This window comes from Heliconius melpomene, chromosome 19 (genome assembly GCF_056956725.1).
Source record: "Heliconius melpomene rosina isolate 202511_hmr_F chromosome 19, ASM5695672v1, whole genome shotgun sequence".
Classification (NCBI taxonomy): Eukaryota; Metazoa; Arthropoda; class Insecta; order Lepidoptera; family Nymphalidae; genus Heliconius; species Heliconius melpomene.
The window spans coordinates 1,913,903-1,932,388 of NC_140407.1; the positions used below are offsets into that span (position 1 = coordinate 1,913,903).

General features: G+C 31.7%; 1 protein-coding gene across 1 annotated transcript in view; it reads right to left on the reverse strand.

Moving 5' to 3' along the window:
- Osi24 (Protein) overlaps window positions 1–1,971 on the reverse strand; it is a 51,396-nt gene extending 49,425 nt beyond the window's left edge. The window contains exon 1 of the mRNA XM_085203215.1: window positions 1,831–1,971. The gene's annotated coding sequence lies outside the window, so the exon portion shown is untranslated. The remainder of the gene's footprint in view (window positions 1–1,830) is intronic.
- Between the last annotated feature and the right edge of the window lie 16,515 nt (window positions 1,972–18,486).

Below are 18,486 nucleotides of genomic sequence, written 5' to 3' on the forward strand. Positions count from 1 at the left end.
TTCACTAATTCAGACTATTCAACAAACAATTGTGTTTAAGCGGGCGAAGCCGTTAGTACAACAATAAAAGCAGATCAAAGGCAACGATTTGTAATCTACTCCTAACTTCTATTGAAACTACAATAATTTAATTAGAAAATCGATCCCCCAACTTCCATCATACATTTCAATACTATCAAAGGCATTCACTGTACTACAAAAGACAAATTACTATTTTAATAGAGCAACTAGTTTTATTGGCATAGTTCTATAAGCAGTTCCGAGTAAATATTGGTTTGTATCTCAGAACGACGACGACGATTTAGTGAGGATAAATGTCGAGTAAATATAAAGAAAACATTAAGATATTTTTACTATTTCTAAGAGGCCCTCGTGGCGCAGTGGCGTGTGACTGTAAATGCAATGGTTGTAGGTTCGAGTCCCACTCGGGAGGCTGAAATGTTTAATATTTTCATTTTCTCGCTCTGGTAACGAGGCAACAGTGTGGCGTAAAGTTTCACCACTAAACACACAATGTCTTCAGAAAGCGGAGAGTGGGAAACGGAATGTTTTAACACTAGGTTTCCAGGTCCCCTGAAACGCTGCAATTCGCCTTATATACTTTATCAGTGTTTTGTTTTAGTACTCCCTAGTACTAATTTCGAAAAACCCTTATGGGAACCGGGAAATACAGGATTTTACGTTTTATAGTCCATAATATTTATAGGTAAACCTAATTATATACATACTATACTTAGAAGCTTTCACTTTTAAAACACAATTTTGATTTAAAACCAGCTTCTACAATGCAACCCCCCTAAAGCAACCAGCTCATTAAAAACTAAATAAACGTATGTAATATAGAAAATTATCGATAAGTATTAATAGCTATAGTAATAACAACAATATCAAGCGGAAGATGGAACCCATTTGCCAGAGGAGAAACTAATCGTCGTTTACTTTTGCAAATCATTACCGGATCTTCAAACAGAATAAATTTGCAAGGAATGACGTAGCATTTTACTTGCGATACTATATTTATAATGATGCCCTCAATATTACTCCAATCAATTAAATTAAGGTAAATAGGTTCACGCCGTACAGAGGAAACTTAGTGTTAAGATACTCCGTTCTCTCGCTGTTAGTTCTTCTCGCTTCTTCTCAGATAGCAGGGTAGACAGATTGAATCTAGTGTCAACACTTACTTCGATTTCTGGACATTCGGTATTGAATGGTGGTGCTTAACGCCGCGCTGATATTTATATAAAACAGAATAGACTTACAGCAATATTACTGTTAAAATATCGCTTTCGAAACAGTTTTTATTCTCCAAATTTCACTTTAATTAAATCAGCTTCACGCTGTATCCCGCACATAGCAGGGTAGGCAGAGGGAACCTAGTGTTAAGACATTCCATTGCCTGTCGCGCCTACAGTCACACTTTATGTCCTTGCGCCGCGACTCGCCTCTCAGATAGAATTTAGGAGAAGAAAATAAACAATAAAACATAAAAACTACAATCTGTAATTTTACTTTTATTATTATTTTGAAGGTTTTAAGACTATTCATATTAATATTTCTTAAAACATATATCATGCATAGATAATACATATACTTAGAAAGTTGCTGTGTATCCATTTTTCGTATTTATTATAAAAGGAGGCGAAAGAAACGTATATTATATGAAAAGTGTGTCATTGGTTTACAAAAACAAATATGAGCGTATGCTCTAAAATGAATAAAATGTGAAATTTACTGTTTTTCTACGAAAAATGCTATAATTAACTATTTTCTAAGTAACACTTAAAATGAACAAAAGGAAAATTTTAAAGAATGTATGAATATACTTACATATTGCAACTATTTAGGATATCCATATTAGGGCACTCTCACCAAAGAAAATTAATCCAAAACAAAAAAAAAATTGAAATCTAGACTTAATTTCCAGTCAACACAATTTTTCACAGCACTTTCATACAAATTACAACACAAAAAACACGCAAAATAAAAAAAAAACCGTCACACAAAGTTGCAAAACAACTATCTCTCTGCACCGTTTCTTTGCCACTGTCACGGCCGCGGTGTTTCGCGTCTCCCACCAAGAAGCACTCAGGTCAAATAAAAACTAGAATTACTCGTTATTTATTTTAACTAAAATTAAAATCCAAATATTAATCTAAATTAGTACATCTAATATTAATTTTAATTAAAAATTGTCATGCGCGTGCGCATCGGCCTTACTATTAAAACAAAAACGACAGACAGTATTAAATAATTTAAATAAGAGAACAATATGAGTGAAAGTGAAAAGTTCGGTTGCGACACTTTTGACGCAATAATAAGCGACGAATGTATTGAATGAAACGTCAATCGACCCAGATAATTCACTTTCGAATGATTTTGCGTCAGCGAATCGTGTTTTTTGAGGAATAACCATAGTCGAGATGACTTTTTGAACGAACGGTTGAAGGCTTTATAGAATGTCGTTCATTCTATACGGCCTACACTTGACTCACTAATTAATTAATAATAAATGTAGTTATTAATTAATTATGTAGGCAAGTGCAGTTCATTGTTTAGTTCTTTCATTCATAACCATGAATTTGTCTCTTTTTATTCTTACTAATAAAAAAACTAACAACATTTCCTCAAGTGGGAATCGAGTCCATAGCTTGTCGCGTTTACCGACTGCGCCACCACTGGCTTTATGATGTACACATGTTTCTAATTTACATTTGCCTTTAAATTCTATATAGGTACCAAAACATATAAATTCTTAAACAAATTTGATTTATCTATTTGGAAAACAATTGTAATTGACAGAGCACTTTGCCATACAGAATTATAAAAAGATTACTTTTACCGTTATCAACCTTTCAATCGTCGTTATTTCCTAAAAATAAAATAAATATATTCAAAAGTACTACGAGTCGAGTTTTAATAGTACCACCTTAGTTCAGAACAGGTGAATGCACTTGACCGTCAAGAACGAGTAAATTGCGCGAGTCTATTGCCTTTCTATAACACTTTATTACTTTAAACTGCTATTCATTTTATTTTTTTATAACTAGAAATTAGATATGGTTTGGAATTATGTTTATGTAAAAATAGGTTTATATAAAAAATATATATAAATTGTTGGGAAAAGTTATATTTAAGTTAAGAAAGGTCTGTCTGTATACATGTTCATTCAATGCAAAGTCTAAGCTTCGATCTTTCTACATGAGTGTTAACGATTAGATACCGGAAAAAACTTTTCTTCTAGTTATTTACTTCAAAATGTAGGATAGGATAAATTTATATTTAGTACTTAAAAATATCACAAAAATAATTGTATCGCCACATGAATTGGAAATTTTAAGGAAAGTGTAATCTTAGTCGTCGCAACCATAGCAAAGAGCGAGATTAAAAGCGAATCTGCCATCTAGGTACAAATTAGAGACGTTTCTGTAGACGCCCAAAATGAACTAACTATCTTATAAAAATCAAGTAAGTCTTATAAAAAAATATATAAATGTCAAATTGGTCTTATATACCATAACTAGTGGACCCGGACGCGGCTACGCCTGCTTAAACTCTAAGAATATTTATTAAATATATTAATTTCAGTTTTCAATAGAATTAGTAAGAAAATATAAGCTTATATAATTAAAAAGAATAATAAGTAGAGACATATTATTAGAAAAAATATCTGAGAAATTAAAATGAACCAACATAAGAAGTAAAAGTAACCAACATAATTTTTGCCAGCAATAACAAATAAGTAAGAAGAGAACCGAAGTGTATTTTAATTTAATTATAAACAGCAAATAAAGTTCGAAAATGTATGAAAATTTATAAAATCGTCAACGGGCAGATGACCCGTTCGCGTCGGTCATACTGTGCCGCCCGAAGGCTAGATCATTTTGGATCAGTGACATCTCCTTAATTATTTATTAGAATATTATACAGTAAACTATAATTTCAATCTAGATAAAATGTTAAGAGTGACTATTATATTTATTTTCATAAGGGTGAATATCAAAATATCGCGGTAGCGGTCGCGTAGCAACGACGGTTGTTATTAACATGGCAGAATAAATTGCATGTCAAATTAGAAAGTATTTTAATATATTGGTTTATATGTGTAATGTAATGTTATATAGCCTATAGCACTTCTGAAGAATGCAGCTTTCATACAAAACAAAAACAAAGTAAATCGGACCAGTAGATCCAGAGATCTTAGCGTTCAAACAAACAAACAAACAAACAAACAAACTCTTCCGCTTTATTATATTAGTACTAGTGGACCCGGACGCGGCTACGCCTGCTTCAACTATAAGAATATTCATTAAATATATTCATGAAATTATTCTCAATTTTCAATAGAATTAGTAAGAAAATATAAATTTAAATAATCAAAAAGAATAATAAGTAGATACACATTATTAGAAAAAAATGTCTGAGTTATTGAAATGAACCAACAAAAGGATTAAAAGTAACTAAAGGATAGGTATTCTTAATATTAGAAAAAGTACCTAAAGTTTTCCGTGCGTGCGTACATAGATATCGACTCTACGACATAACTAAACATTTTTCTCTATTAAGTAGGATAATTAGCGGGCAATATCAAATAAAATAAGAAGAGAATCAAAGTGTATTTTAAATTAATTATAAACAACAAATAAAGTTCGAAAATGTAAATGTAAATTTTCAATTTATAAAACCGTCAACGTCATCTGCCCGTTCGCGTCGGTCATACTGTGCCGCCCGCTAGGTGGCTAGGTCATTTGGAATCAGTGACATCTCCTTAATTATTTATTAGAATGTTATACAGTAAACTATAATTTCAATCTAGATAAAATGCTAAAAGTGACTATTATATTTATTTTCATAAGGATGAATATCAAAACGTCGCGGTAGCGGTCGCGTAGCAACGACGGTTGTTATTAACATGGCAGAATAAATTGCATGTCAAATTAGAATGTACTTTAAAATATATTAATATATATGTGTAATGTAATGTTATATAGCCTATAGCACTTCTGAAGAATGCAGCTTTCATACAAAACAAAAACAATGAAAATCGGACCAGTAGATCCAGAGATCTTAGCGTTCAAACAAACAAACAAACAAACAAACAAACAAACAAACTCTTCCGCTTTATTATATTAGTATAGATAGATAGGATTAGGGCTTATAATAATTAGTATAATGAAAACGTTGCATTTTGCTTACAACTTTTCTAAAATCTTACAAATTATACCCATAACTTGGTAAACCCAAAGGTAAAGGTTAAATATATATGTATAGTATAGGATAAATTTTAAATTAACTGAACAATGATTGATGTAACAATTTAACTTGAATCATTATTTAATCTTAAAATAGCGAGTGAAAAGCCTTAAAAGTAGGTTGACCCAGATTGTAAGTGAACGCTTCTGCTGGTCTTATTTGCATGAAATATTAATAGATTTCAACTCATACCAGTCCAGAATGGAATTTTAAATATTTTCCTGTTTGGAAGATCCTTAAGCGTATAAACAATGATGAACTAACTTTAGTAAATATATATTTATTTATTATTTACGTTTATATTTCCATTTCTTCGTTCTAGTGTCAAGGCCAAGCGCGGCGTTGAGTTCTGCCACTCAACACGCAATGTCTCCAGAAATCGGCAGAAAGTGGGGAAAGGAGTGTCTTAACACTAAATTCCCTCTGCCTATCCTGCTGTGTGCGGGTAATATGAAATAATACATTTTTTAATTGGTATCGAACCCGGACATCACAATTGCAGACAAACTTCACAAAACTTCCACCGCAGAATAATTGTAATTTTAGATTCGATCGCCTGTTCTAAGGGTAAATGCAGATAGTCGAGTGTGGTTTACTTACAACATTATATAGCAAATTTTGTACTCCACGTGGAAACCATTTCAATGGAATTTTGAGAAAGGGCAAAGGAAAGCGAGTTCAGGCAAAGTGTTCTCTCATTTATTCACAAGAGAGCCGCATTTTTTTAAATTAAATAATAATCGGTTTAATGTGACTGTAAAGGCTATGGTCTTGGGTTCGATTTCTATTCGGAGGAATTAATTATTTCTTAATATTATTTTGAAAGGCTGAGTTTCGGCAATTTTCCTCTACGATGCAAATTCAAATCAATATACTGTAAGAAAATAATATATTCATATATATTTGTATATATTTTGTTCTAATTCCAAAGCTATTCATACTATTAGGTATATCTCACATCAGTCACGGCACTCACGTCCATTTATAGTATGAGGGATAATATCAGCCTTTTTTATGAGCACGAAATTTTATCAAAAGTAACCAAAAAAATGCTATAAAAAAGTGTAATTAAATTGAACAGAAATCTCTATCTATGCCGAGTTTTGAACCAGAGCGTGAAAATGTAAATCCAATCCAATTCCAATCCCCGAATGAGAATCGAACCCACAATCGTTGTGCTTACAGTCACGCTGTCACACTGCGATACGAAGGCCCCAATTTTTTAATAATTTCAAAACTTATATAGCATTCAAGCATTTCTTAAATTTATTAACTAAAAACAACTTTGTTATAACATGTCAATGTACTATCTGGTCTTTATTTTCCACTTATTTAGAACGAACCCAAGAAATGTATGTATATTATGTACACTACTTCCTATCCTTCCTATTTTGGGGGTTTTAAGCCCAAAACTATAAAGTTTTATCAGGCACGTTCTATTTCCGCTTCTATGAAGAATATGCATACAACAATTTCATACAAACCTTTGATAATATAATATAGCGGCCCGCCCGCGGCTTCGCCTGCGTGAACTACGTTATTGTAGGAATTTACATTTCGGCGAAAAGTGGAGAACGGAAACGGAAGTATCTCAATGAGAATAGAGTTTCTTAAACATTAGGTTTCCAGGTTCCCCTATTACCCTGATATGCGAGAGAGTGAAAAACATTTTCACTTTCCACGACAAACAAGTTTTCCTTTGTTTTCAGATTTTAGTATAACAGTTTTCAGATTTCTAAAATAATTTAAAATGATGCCAGAAACATCTATAAAACATAGATACATGTCTTTTATTACACATCAAAGTCACTTTACTGAAGCACCTATCGTAACATACTTGACTAATGAACGTATTGACACCACAATACCCACTTACTACCTAACCTATAGTAAAACAGTTAAAATCGCCTTACGTACGAAACTACTTTCACGTGGATACCGTATTTTGTGAACTTAACAGCCAAAACTTTCACCAGATGTTTTGGTGCGGGTTAAGGTCATTTAAGATAATTCATTATTTTAAAAATGCTAATTTTCTTAGAATATTGATGAGAGTGTGAGCTACCGTTAGAGATTATAATCTTTGTATTATATATAAGTATATTAAAGAGCTAGTTTTTTTTGGCATCCCGAATACAGCGGTTCTGTATATAGTAGGGAGGCAGAGGCAGAGGCAGAGGCAGAGGCAGAGGCAGAGGCAGAGGCAGAGGCAGAGGGAACCTAAACCTATTGCTAAGATTAAGATATTCCGTTTCTATTACGACAGGGGTTACAGCGTGAAAAAAAAATCCTTTCTTTAAATACATTAGAAAATAAAATGTTAACATATTAATAGTATAAAGCGCGACGTTAATTTCCGCCACTCAACTCGCAGTTCCGAAAATTGGACAGTGTGTGGCTAACAGAGAGTTTTAACACTATAAGTATTCATCGTGCCTACCGTCCGAGCTGCGGCAAGAAAATTAAAAACCTGCAATTCTTAGTAGAATTTGTATAAAAATGTATAAAATAAATCATCTCAATTATAAGTACTACAAAAATAAACTATTATTAGTGCATTGTTTTTAATTAACACTCCATATAGGTAATTACTAGTAAATAACATGTACGACAGGTATAATTTTTCAAATTATCTAATAATAAATATCGAAAACAATGTCAGTCTTATTCCATGGAAATAAGAGCTAATATCCTTTATTTTCCCACAGTTAATTCGCTTTTGGTAGTGGAAAGTAGAATCGTATTAAAGTAATTATTATGAAACAAATCACGCACAGAAAATAAAATTTAATGTTCACTTTCATAATACAATCTGTTAGGAGTGGGTTGTCCTTTATAAAGTTAGTTGTGTACGTGTTTGTTTTAGACTTTGAGGACAATCTATATATATAAAAGGACTTGTCCTCACTGACTGAGAAACGTGAAATTTGGACAGATGTTTACTATCGTAATCTGGACATCCACTAAGAAGGGATTTTGAAAAATTTTAACCCTAAAGGGGTGAAATAGGGGTTGAAAGTTTGTATGGAAAAAAATTTAAATCGGCACCGATTTTTATAAAATTTGAAATTTAGATTTTTAAAAGTATTTAATTGAATACGTGTTTCATCGTTTTCTTGAATTCTTCCCCTAAGGGTGCAAATAAAGGGTTAAAAGTTTGTATAGAAAAATCTTTAAAACGCCACCGATTATTATAAAAAATTAAATTTAGACTCTTAAAAATATTAATTTGAACATGTGTTTCATGGTTTTCTAGAATTCACCCCCTCAGGGTGCAAATAAGGGGTTGAAAGTTTGTATGGAAAAATCATTAAATCGCCACCGATTTTTATAAAATTTGAAATTTAGACTCTTAAAAATATTTTATTGAACACATGTTTCGTCGTTTTTTGGAATTCACCCCTAAATACGCAAGCGAAGCTGCGCGCGTCCGCTAGTTTAGTAATATCCCGCTTTTAGTAAGGTAGGCAGAGGGAACCTAGTGATAAGACATTACATCCTCTAAGCACTGTCCAATATTCAAGATAAAAAATCGCATTTAGTTGCGGAACTTAACGCCACTCTCTGTCATATATAAGCGATTAAATATTCATACTCCTGAGTGAGTGTTGATCGAAACCCACAACTTTCGAATATTGATTTGACTTTTTTTTTATTTTTTATAGTCGAGTTTTTGATTTTTTATTAATATTTCTTTTATTTAAAAACGTATAACTTCAATCAGTACTCGTATGTATAGGTCTTTAGCGTATCTTTTGTTATTCTCGTCACGGGACATACGAAGTGAGCTCCAGTGGAGTTCTTTACTTCTGAATAACTTTACGGCCTTTTGTTACGGTTTGCAGGAAATATATTTTTTATGTATTCATTCAGAACTATTCGCGAATTTTTTTATTGTTTATGGGAAAAAAAGGATTGGAAAACTAATATTTGAAAGCTGAAGAATTTATTTGTTACTGTTGTCGGTGTTTTCGAATAAAACAAAGATTTTAGTGATTAATACCACTAGTCAAACACGACGAAAAGTAAAATATTGTACACACAATGCTTTAAAAAATCCGGCGGAAGTTGGGAACAGAGTGTGTTAACACTATGTTCCTACACTCCTGGGATACAGCATGAATAAAAAATAAATATATGCCTATTTTAGTATGCATAGATAGTTCATGACTATAAAGTCTAGACCGTGATCCAGGCATTTAAATTGAATTGTAACAAGATTTTCTTCAATAACCAAAACAAAAGCATATATTAGGGGCTAAAATTTCTTTACGATATATCTCAGGTCAAAATTATAACCTTCAACTATCTCAAGTCGATTCAAACTGTTATTTATTCAAATAGACATTTAAATTAGTTTAAAATATTTAGAGAAGAACTTTGTTATTTGGTAAAGTTTATACATTTTAAACTCCTAATTTAAATATTTAAGTGGAGAGTTTATTAAAAAAGGGCACGGTCATTGATTTACATCTGGAGATACATTTTTTAAAACTTTTATAAGGTTTTTAATAATTTTCTAAGAGGGAATAAAGTGGCGTATTTCTTTTAATCTTCTCTGCCTTCTCTGCAATTTTCGTCCATTGGTTGTTAGATGCCACACTAACTACGTAACCTAATCATGTAATATATATTTTTTCCCACTAACTTATTTCTTTTAAATAGCAAATACGGATAGTGAATTTTGATTCAATTAATTTCAGTATTTCCATATTTATTTCAAAAGGATACCAATATAAATATAAACTGGATACGTGAAAACCTAAAAATGGAAATTTAAAAAAAAATTAAAATCTCCACTTTTCCCCCCCACCATTCCAGACAATGGTTATTGAGTGACGAATCTCAAAACCTTGCTTTGTCTTGTTACCAAAGCGACCGAGGATCGAGGGAATGATATCTTCAAGAAAAGAAAGAAGGATATCATTCCCTCGATCAGGAATCGAACCCACAATCGTCGCGTTTACAGCAGGTGTGTACCTGTAGCCACTACCACACAATAATGTCAACAACATAATTATTAAACTTTACTTATAACACACGTTCACAAGTATGTTGGCGTACATTACACAGCCAACGCGCGAAGATTCAAAGTTCAAACAAAGTTTGTTTGTTGCAATTCAGAGTGAATTTTCCTCCACACTAGGTTTTGAATAGTTAAGTTGAAGTAATTTTAAAATAATATTATAAGTATATTATAAGTTTCCTCCTTTTTGTTGAAAAAATTGCTTGCAATTTATAAAGTTAATTAAAAAAAACATCCAGTTTCAATTAGGCGTTATAACTTTAAATATGTACAAGTTGAAGAATATCCTATTCATTTAGTATTGTATTCTCGCAATACCACTACGCCACGACGGCTTTGAACGTAGGTTCAATAGATCAGTATTAAAATAAAAACGCTACTAAAAATTGATAGTGCTCTAACGAAATGACTATGTGAAAGTTTAATAATATTTAAGTTAAAACATCTTTAGTCTAATTGTTGTCTAGAGCATATTATATTAAGTTTTTAAAGAAAATAACAGTTTAATACTTTTCTACATAAACATGTTCTTATCACCCTACTGCGTAAGCAGAGACGTAATGTTTTTTTTTAAATTTTATGTATGTTTATCCGTTTCTATGAACGCTCTAATCACAGGAACTATTGGTTTCACATAAAAAAATACATATTTCAGCCAGTCTCTTAATCGATAAAATCTAAATGCTATTATACATGGTGTTAATTGTTTCAATATAGCCTACTGTACCCGCAGTTGAAGTTACATTGGGCACTTAGAATATGTCTTATGACGTATTTATTTTTATTTCCTTATTTATTTCCATTTTTCCACACAGACATAGTGGCAGTAAAATCTAGTATAATATTAAAACTATGAAATTCTTGCAAGAAGGTTATACTTCTGACAAGTTCAAGCGAAAACTATACAACGTGACATTAAAGCGATAGCTTTTCGTGTACAGCTTAAAACTTAAGGCAAACTTGTATTACTTTTGAACTTTAAAATTGCCTTAGCGTTGGATACAAATAAAGCATATTATTTTAACTCGTGTTTTAAGTAAGTTCTTTAATGCGATGCAAGAAAATGAAAATATTTCAATTAAATATTTCATTTCCCAAATTGGGAATCGAACTCACAAACGTCGCGTTTACACGCTTGTGCCTTTGCGCCATAACGGCCTCGACTTAAGCGATTCATATTGTCATACCAGTGCTGGGATAGCTAATAAGTTGAATTAATTCGTGACGTTAGTATAGAACTATAAACAATTTCAGTATATTTACATAGAATAAATATTACATTAATAAGTACATACTCGTACATACCAGAAAGATTGATGAATATCACATTTTTCAACTAAAATATTTTAAAATATATCACCATAAATAGAAAGCACCCGATACGTTTTCGTTCTAACACTAACAAAATATTGTATATCGATATGCTTCGGCGAATCTCTACGAAATTGCGGTAGCTGTCACACTAATCATTCGTTAGGAGTAGAAATAGGGCTGTGTGTTGAATCGATAAAATGCTATTATTGGAATTGTTAGAAGTCCAGATTTTTAATTCTAATTTCACACTGTAGACTTAGGTCTACAGTGTGAAATTAGAGATTCTGTCTGTCTATTCACTATCCGGTTATTGTTTTTTATCACTCCGTTTTCTACTCTACACTCAAATTTTAGAGACATTTTCAGAATAAACAACAGAAATTAAAAGTGCTCTTTTCAATATAAAATTTAGATTTATTTAACATCGCTTTTAAATGATTTTGAACTCACTATCTGCAACAGTTTAATAAAAAATTAAAATTAAAATTAATATGGTGTCAAATTAAACGTTTGATAACTACACAATTGTCTTACTGATTATTTGTTACGAATTTTCGCAAAGTTTATTAAGAAGCAAACATTGTTACGGAGTTCCCGTTTTCTTATTTAAACCTAATTAATATATCTATTAGCAACTTAATGAATTGATTTACTTTCTTCGTCAGGTTTAAGCTTAAGTTTTAAACACATATTAAAAAAAATATGTTTCTATCTAAATCTTTTTGCTTAAATTACTTTTGTTTACTGTTATACACTGCACCACCAACTGCAGTTTACAGTCATATTATTTTCAATTGAATTTCACGATATTAGAAGTACATGCAGATATACATAAAAAATATTTAATATTTTAAACACTCATATTAACATTACTCTTTTTACATCAGGAAAACTGGTTAAAACACGAAATCCCACTATAAACATCATTAATATGTATTAGTAAGGCACAGTAAACTTATTTCACAAACAAAAAACGCATTAGTATAAATCAAATATGCATATTAGCATATGGCACGAAAGTGGAACAGACGAACATACTTTCACATTTCATACTATCGATATCGACAAGGCACATCACTAGCTTGTTGATGACATTTCATTTAATAGTATATGTATGAAAACGACTTCCACATTCCTTTTGAAAGCACATCATGGCCGTCGAATGAAGCAAAATAATGATGAATTTACTTTTCCGCACCACTTTACTTGACATTATCGTTAGTGAATTTAGTAGTGCTTGACATTTTATCGCGATATAAATGAATAGTGATAGAGGCCGTTGTGGCGCAGAGGCAGAAACGTGCGACTGTATGCGACGGTTGTGGCTTCGATTTCCAGTCAAGAGAATTTTAATTTTTTCGCTCTGGTGTCGTTGAGTGGGAACGGAGTGTCTTGACACTATGTTACCAGGTTTCTCTCAGGGTACTCTGCTATGTACAGGATATAACCTGAAGCTACATAAACAAAAATAGAATTGTCACTATTATCTTAATTCAAAAAACAAAAAAATGTAACAACAACATATTTGTTGAAATTTACCATTCCTTTTAAAAGAAACTAATAGTTTTTATTTTTATCCGACTTCTGTAAGAAAAGGAGGTTATCAATTCGACTGTATTTTTTTTTTTTTTTTTATTTTTTTTTTTATGTTTGTTACCTCATAACTTTTAACTGGGTGGACTGATTTTGATAATTTTTTTTTTATTTGAAAGGTATAGCTTCCCGAATGGTCCCATTTTTTTTTGGCCCATGTCTGACAATGGTATCCATGAGAAAATCACATAAGTCTTAAATTTGCATTATGCATGTGCGCGACTAATAGCCGAATAACTCAATATCGCGCCAACCGATTTTGATGATTCTTTTTTTATTTGAAAGGATACACTTCAAGGATAAGTTGGTGAAAGTTTGGTTAGGTTTCGATTATGGAATCCGGAGAAAATTGAGAAAGTTTGTTTTTTTTGGTCAAAATTTAATTATACTGTAATAGTTACAAGCAAAAACTTTTTAAATTGATGTCAGAAGTGAGATTCCTGATCGTTGCATTTCTTTTCAACCAATCTCAAAAAAGAGGATGTTCATATTTTCAACCAACTTCAAAAAAAGGAGATTCCGAATTCACCCGATATCTTTTTATGTTTGTTCTTGTCAATATACCAAAATGTAACTTTGCACAAAAATAATAGCTAATTAAATGAAGTTTTACATAGAACAATCACAACCACTCGTTGACAACCACTACCACCACCATCACCACTCGTTCAAGAAGCATCATTTTAAGATCTACCCATCACTAAAAATCGTAAAATAAATTAATTTTTAACAAAAACAAAAACCGACTTCTAACAACGAACTAAAAAGTGAAAAATAATTATATAAAGATTTTATAATTTTGAAGTCGGTGTCAAGCTAATGCTACAACACCTTTACTACAATATCTAATTACTAAGCCTGTTTGTTTTACTTGGCACCGACTTCAAAATTATAAAATCTTTGTAAAATTATTTTTCACTTTTTAGTTCGTTGTTAGAAGTCGGTTTTTGTTTTTGTTAAAAATTAATTTATTTGATATAATATTTTAATAATTCTTATAAATTACAGATTAATAACGAGGCTTACGAAGGCTAAGTCGAAGTCGCACGATATTATATAACAAAGGAAATTAATACTGTATTACAATTGATTTACATTTTAAAGTCACGATACATAATCATAATTAAGAAATATATATTTTTCTTTTAAAGTCACTCGTCGTATTCATATTAATTATTATTTTATATAGCAAGCTGGCATGCAAAGTTTTTTTACAATTTTTACTTTATTAATTAAATAAACTTAAACGTTAACGTTTTTTATTGTTAGGTTTTACCTTCATCCATCAGCCTTTTAAGGTCTACTGCTGGACATCCTCCCCCAATGCTCGCCACTCCGTCGGGTCCTGCGCCCTTTGAATCCAGCGGGTTCCCGCTGTTTTCTTAGGTTTTACCTTAGGCTTCGCAAATATATGAGGGGCCTCCCATCCAACAAGTATGATCTTTTTCGTTTGTTTCGTTAAATAACACGGAACCCTTCTTGCGCAATCCCACTCTCACTTGGCTATTATCGAAATTTGAAACGAAAAACGTCTTTTAGGTTAGGCTTATATTAGTATCCATTTTATATTCTGTCCCTGTTATTATTTTAAGGCTGAGCCACCTGTGCCTTAGATAAGGGGACGTGATTATAATTTTAAATTTTATGTTCAATAATGCAATATTATATACATATAACATGAGGCAAGAAAGAAAGTTTCTGTATTCTATTTTTATGTAACACTAAAGTGTAGGTAGGCATAGGTGTAGGTGTGTGCCATACCCAGTGCTATGGCACATGACACTCTGCTCTCCACTTTCTATCCATGATTTATTGTTTTGGATTTTTTCCAAAATTTTCTGCCAAAGTGAAGAAATTACTATCATTCTCCGATTGGTTGAAAAGCTCGGAAAATGCCGATTATGACACTTCCCTCATTTTTCGCCAAATTCTGTAGCCTTTGCAAGCTGAGTGATGTAACTCTACGCCGCGTTTAGCGTCGTTACCAGAGCGATTAAATAAAAAATATTAAATATTTAATTTCCCCGAGTGATAATAAAAAAAGTACTTCCAAATTTTTTTACAGTAAATCCTTTGCGTGTCGCTAAAGCCTTTACGCCCTAACCAATTATATGTGAATTTTCATATTTCACTTCCCTTGTTAGTTTGATTACGCTTACTTAAATAACACACATAACCGTAACCTTCGCTGTAGGACAGATTGTGTCACGAAATATTTTCATATAAAATAATAATATTAAGCCTTTTATGTCGCCGAAATTTACTTAGATTGAATTTGAAATTATATTATTAGTAATTGTCCGCAACTTTGTTTGTGGAAAATATTTTTTATGTTTCCTTATCTCAAATGGAAAAGACCAAAGGCCCTCGTGGCCACGTGGAAATTAAATATTTAATATTTTAATTACTTCCCTCTAGTAACAAGACAAAGCGCGTCGTTGAGTACCACCAATCAACACGCAGTTCTCGAGCGGGCATCGAGCCCACACGTCTCGTTTACAGCCAGATCCTTAACCACTGCGCCAAGAAGGCCTGAGAGGCATACGTTCTTATTTAAATAACTATATGAAATGTGTATTATTTATTGTCTTACAGTGACCAAGTTTCAAGGTACAGTAGCCACGATTCCGTCATTATAGCCGATAGTCTATGTATACTACTTTCTAATATGAAACGTATATTGTCGTATAGTACTTGTTATGCTGCACTAGATAGTGAATAGTCACTACTGCTTTGAATATTACTTTTTTATTGGCTACCAGTGACTATGGTTTACTGCAAGTTGTTCGAAACGTCAGGTTTCCTTAAATGTAGAAAAAAATTGCAAAACATAAATGTATTATTAATTTTATTTCAGTCGGGTAAAGTCAGGTGATTCATTTAAACCAAAAAAAAACCTTAAGAAATATTTTTATATACTTACCAGATAGTGAGAAATAAAATATTAATAAAAAAGTCATTTAAAAAAGCTTATAAAATGTTTTTTTTTTTCATTATATTTTACAAATTAACCCCTTTTCATTTGATACCCATATTAGGTGGGTTGTTGTTGTTGCGGTGGCTATTTCAGATTAACAACAATATTGTTTGTATGTAATTTCAGTGTATTCAGAACTAAGGTCGTAATTCAAATTTCAGCTTAATCACAAACTGGGAAGTTAGCCAAATAGAGCTTGCAAGATTTCACATTCACTACCGCACTAACAAAGCTAGTAATAAAGAAATATAGAATATTACCACTAGTATAGTATAGTATAGAATACCTTTAAGCGCGACAGTTGTGAGTTCGATTCCCACTTGAGGTAATGAATTATTTTTCATTTTCTTGTTCTGGCTAACAATACAAAACCCGGCGTTGAGTTCCGCTAGTCGACACGCGAAAATTACTCCTAATGGGATTTGTACCAACCATTTGCAATGAATTTGCGTATAAACAAACAGCAGCGTCGTAAATAAAGTCGATTTATGTAAAATAACACATGGAGGCCATTATTTTCTCATATCAACTAAATCGATACGACGCTTTATACAACATAAATAAATGCATGTCTATATTATAGCTTAGAAGTGGTTTATTTATAGTATGGAGCAAAAAAAAACAAAAAACTAAATATTTGTCATGTCTGTCTGCCTATGGGGTGAAAAATAATAGCTTTTGATTAGGTTAAAAGTACGATGGTGTTTCATTATTGTCATTTCCAAATCCTTCATGGCTGAGTCGAATTGGTTTACTTATTCAAATTAGACCTTTAAGTACCGGAAGCCATTTTCGAATTTCATTTTGTAGAAATGAAAAAGCCATAGACAGAAATTAACTAGTTTAAACAAAACAATGCTTAGGTTTGTTTAACGTTAATTTAAATCAGATTTGTTTTTCTAATTCTGTCTTTTCTAAGTCATATCAATTTCATATATTTTGAATGTTTTTAAAAGCCTCTAATCAACCGCACGAATGATACTTTACCACATTTCTAGAAACACCTATTAATTATTTAAATTTAAGACTAAAAATCTAACCTTGTATTCAAAGATAACAATCGCTTACATAAAGTCATATCTCACGCAATCATTTGAGTAAGAAAAATTATACCTTTGCTGTATTTTACAAAAGAAATTATAGTTGACACGCAAGCAGGTTCATAAATCTTAAAGTGTTCATATTTTTCAATTTCCCTCTTTATCCTGCATATAGTGGAGGTAGGAAACGGAGAAAAAAACTTTTTTATTTTATGTCTATTTACATGATACTTTTTATCGAGAATTTATCTTAAACGTTTGGAATTATTAGTAAACTTTATCTATTTAGGTATAGCTAACGATACTACTAAGGAACGTCTTCATTTCAAGCACACCGATCGCGTACCGCTGGGAACACCGCGCCCTGCGGTCCTCGTAATATTTAATGTAATTTATCTGATGAAGGCGAACTTAGTATATATCTTATATTCGTATATATCTTATATTTAGAACTTAGTATATATCTTATATTCTTATTTATTAATATTCTTTTAAGGAAACCGTCGCGGCGCAGGTAAACAGCGTCTGGCTGAGGCTGATTGAAATCTGGTGGTTGTGGGTTTGAATGCCGGTTGGGAAATTATTGTTTTTATTTTTTGTTTTTTTGTGTTTCCATTTGAAAACGGATTGGAAAAAATGGAACATAAATATCATTTTTTTATTAACGCCTGAATGAAAAAATCCCGCCCACAGAAATAAAATTACAGTCGACGACGAGCTAAATGTGAAACCTTTAAAACAATATTCAAATCTGATGAAAACCCAAACTTCTACTAAATAAAGCTTCATATTTCCATATCTGTCAACCTTACAGTTTACTCAGTCCTATTAAAATCACATTTATTAATTTACAATCTCACGTCAGATTTGAATAAGAAAAGCAAATAAACATTATAAATACATTAAAATAATAGCTTGTATTATGATGGAGGAGCTGCTCCGTTACGATAAGGGTTTAGCATATTGCGGCGAGGATGATGTATCAAATGTATGTAGTATTAATTAAAGTATTAAATAATTAAGTTACAGTGTTTGATTATAACGCGACGGTAATGGGTTCGATTACCACCTGTGAAATTGAAATGGTACTTGCATGCATGAAGCTAAAGAAAAATTTACAAAGCAGCTTCACGCTTTTTCCCTTATAGGTTATTTTTCACTAACTTCGTTGAGTAACATAACTGGAATAATTTATTCTGTCCAATTATTAATTATGAAATTACAAATATTACTAGTATATTAATCATAAATAACTATATTGACTCTACAAGTAACTCGCAATG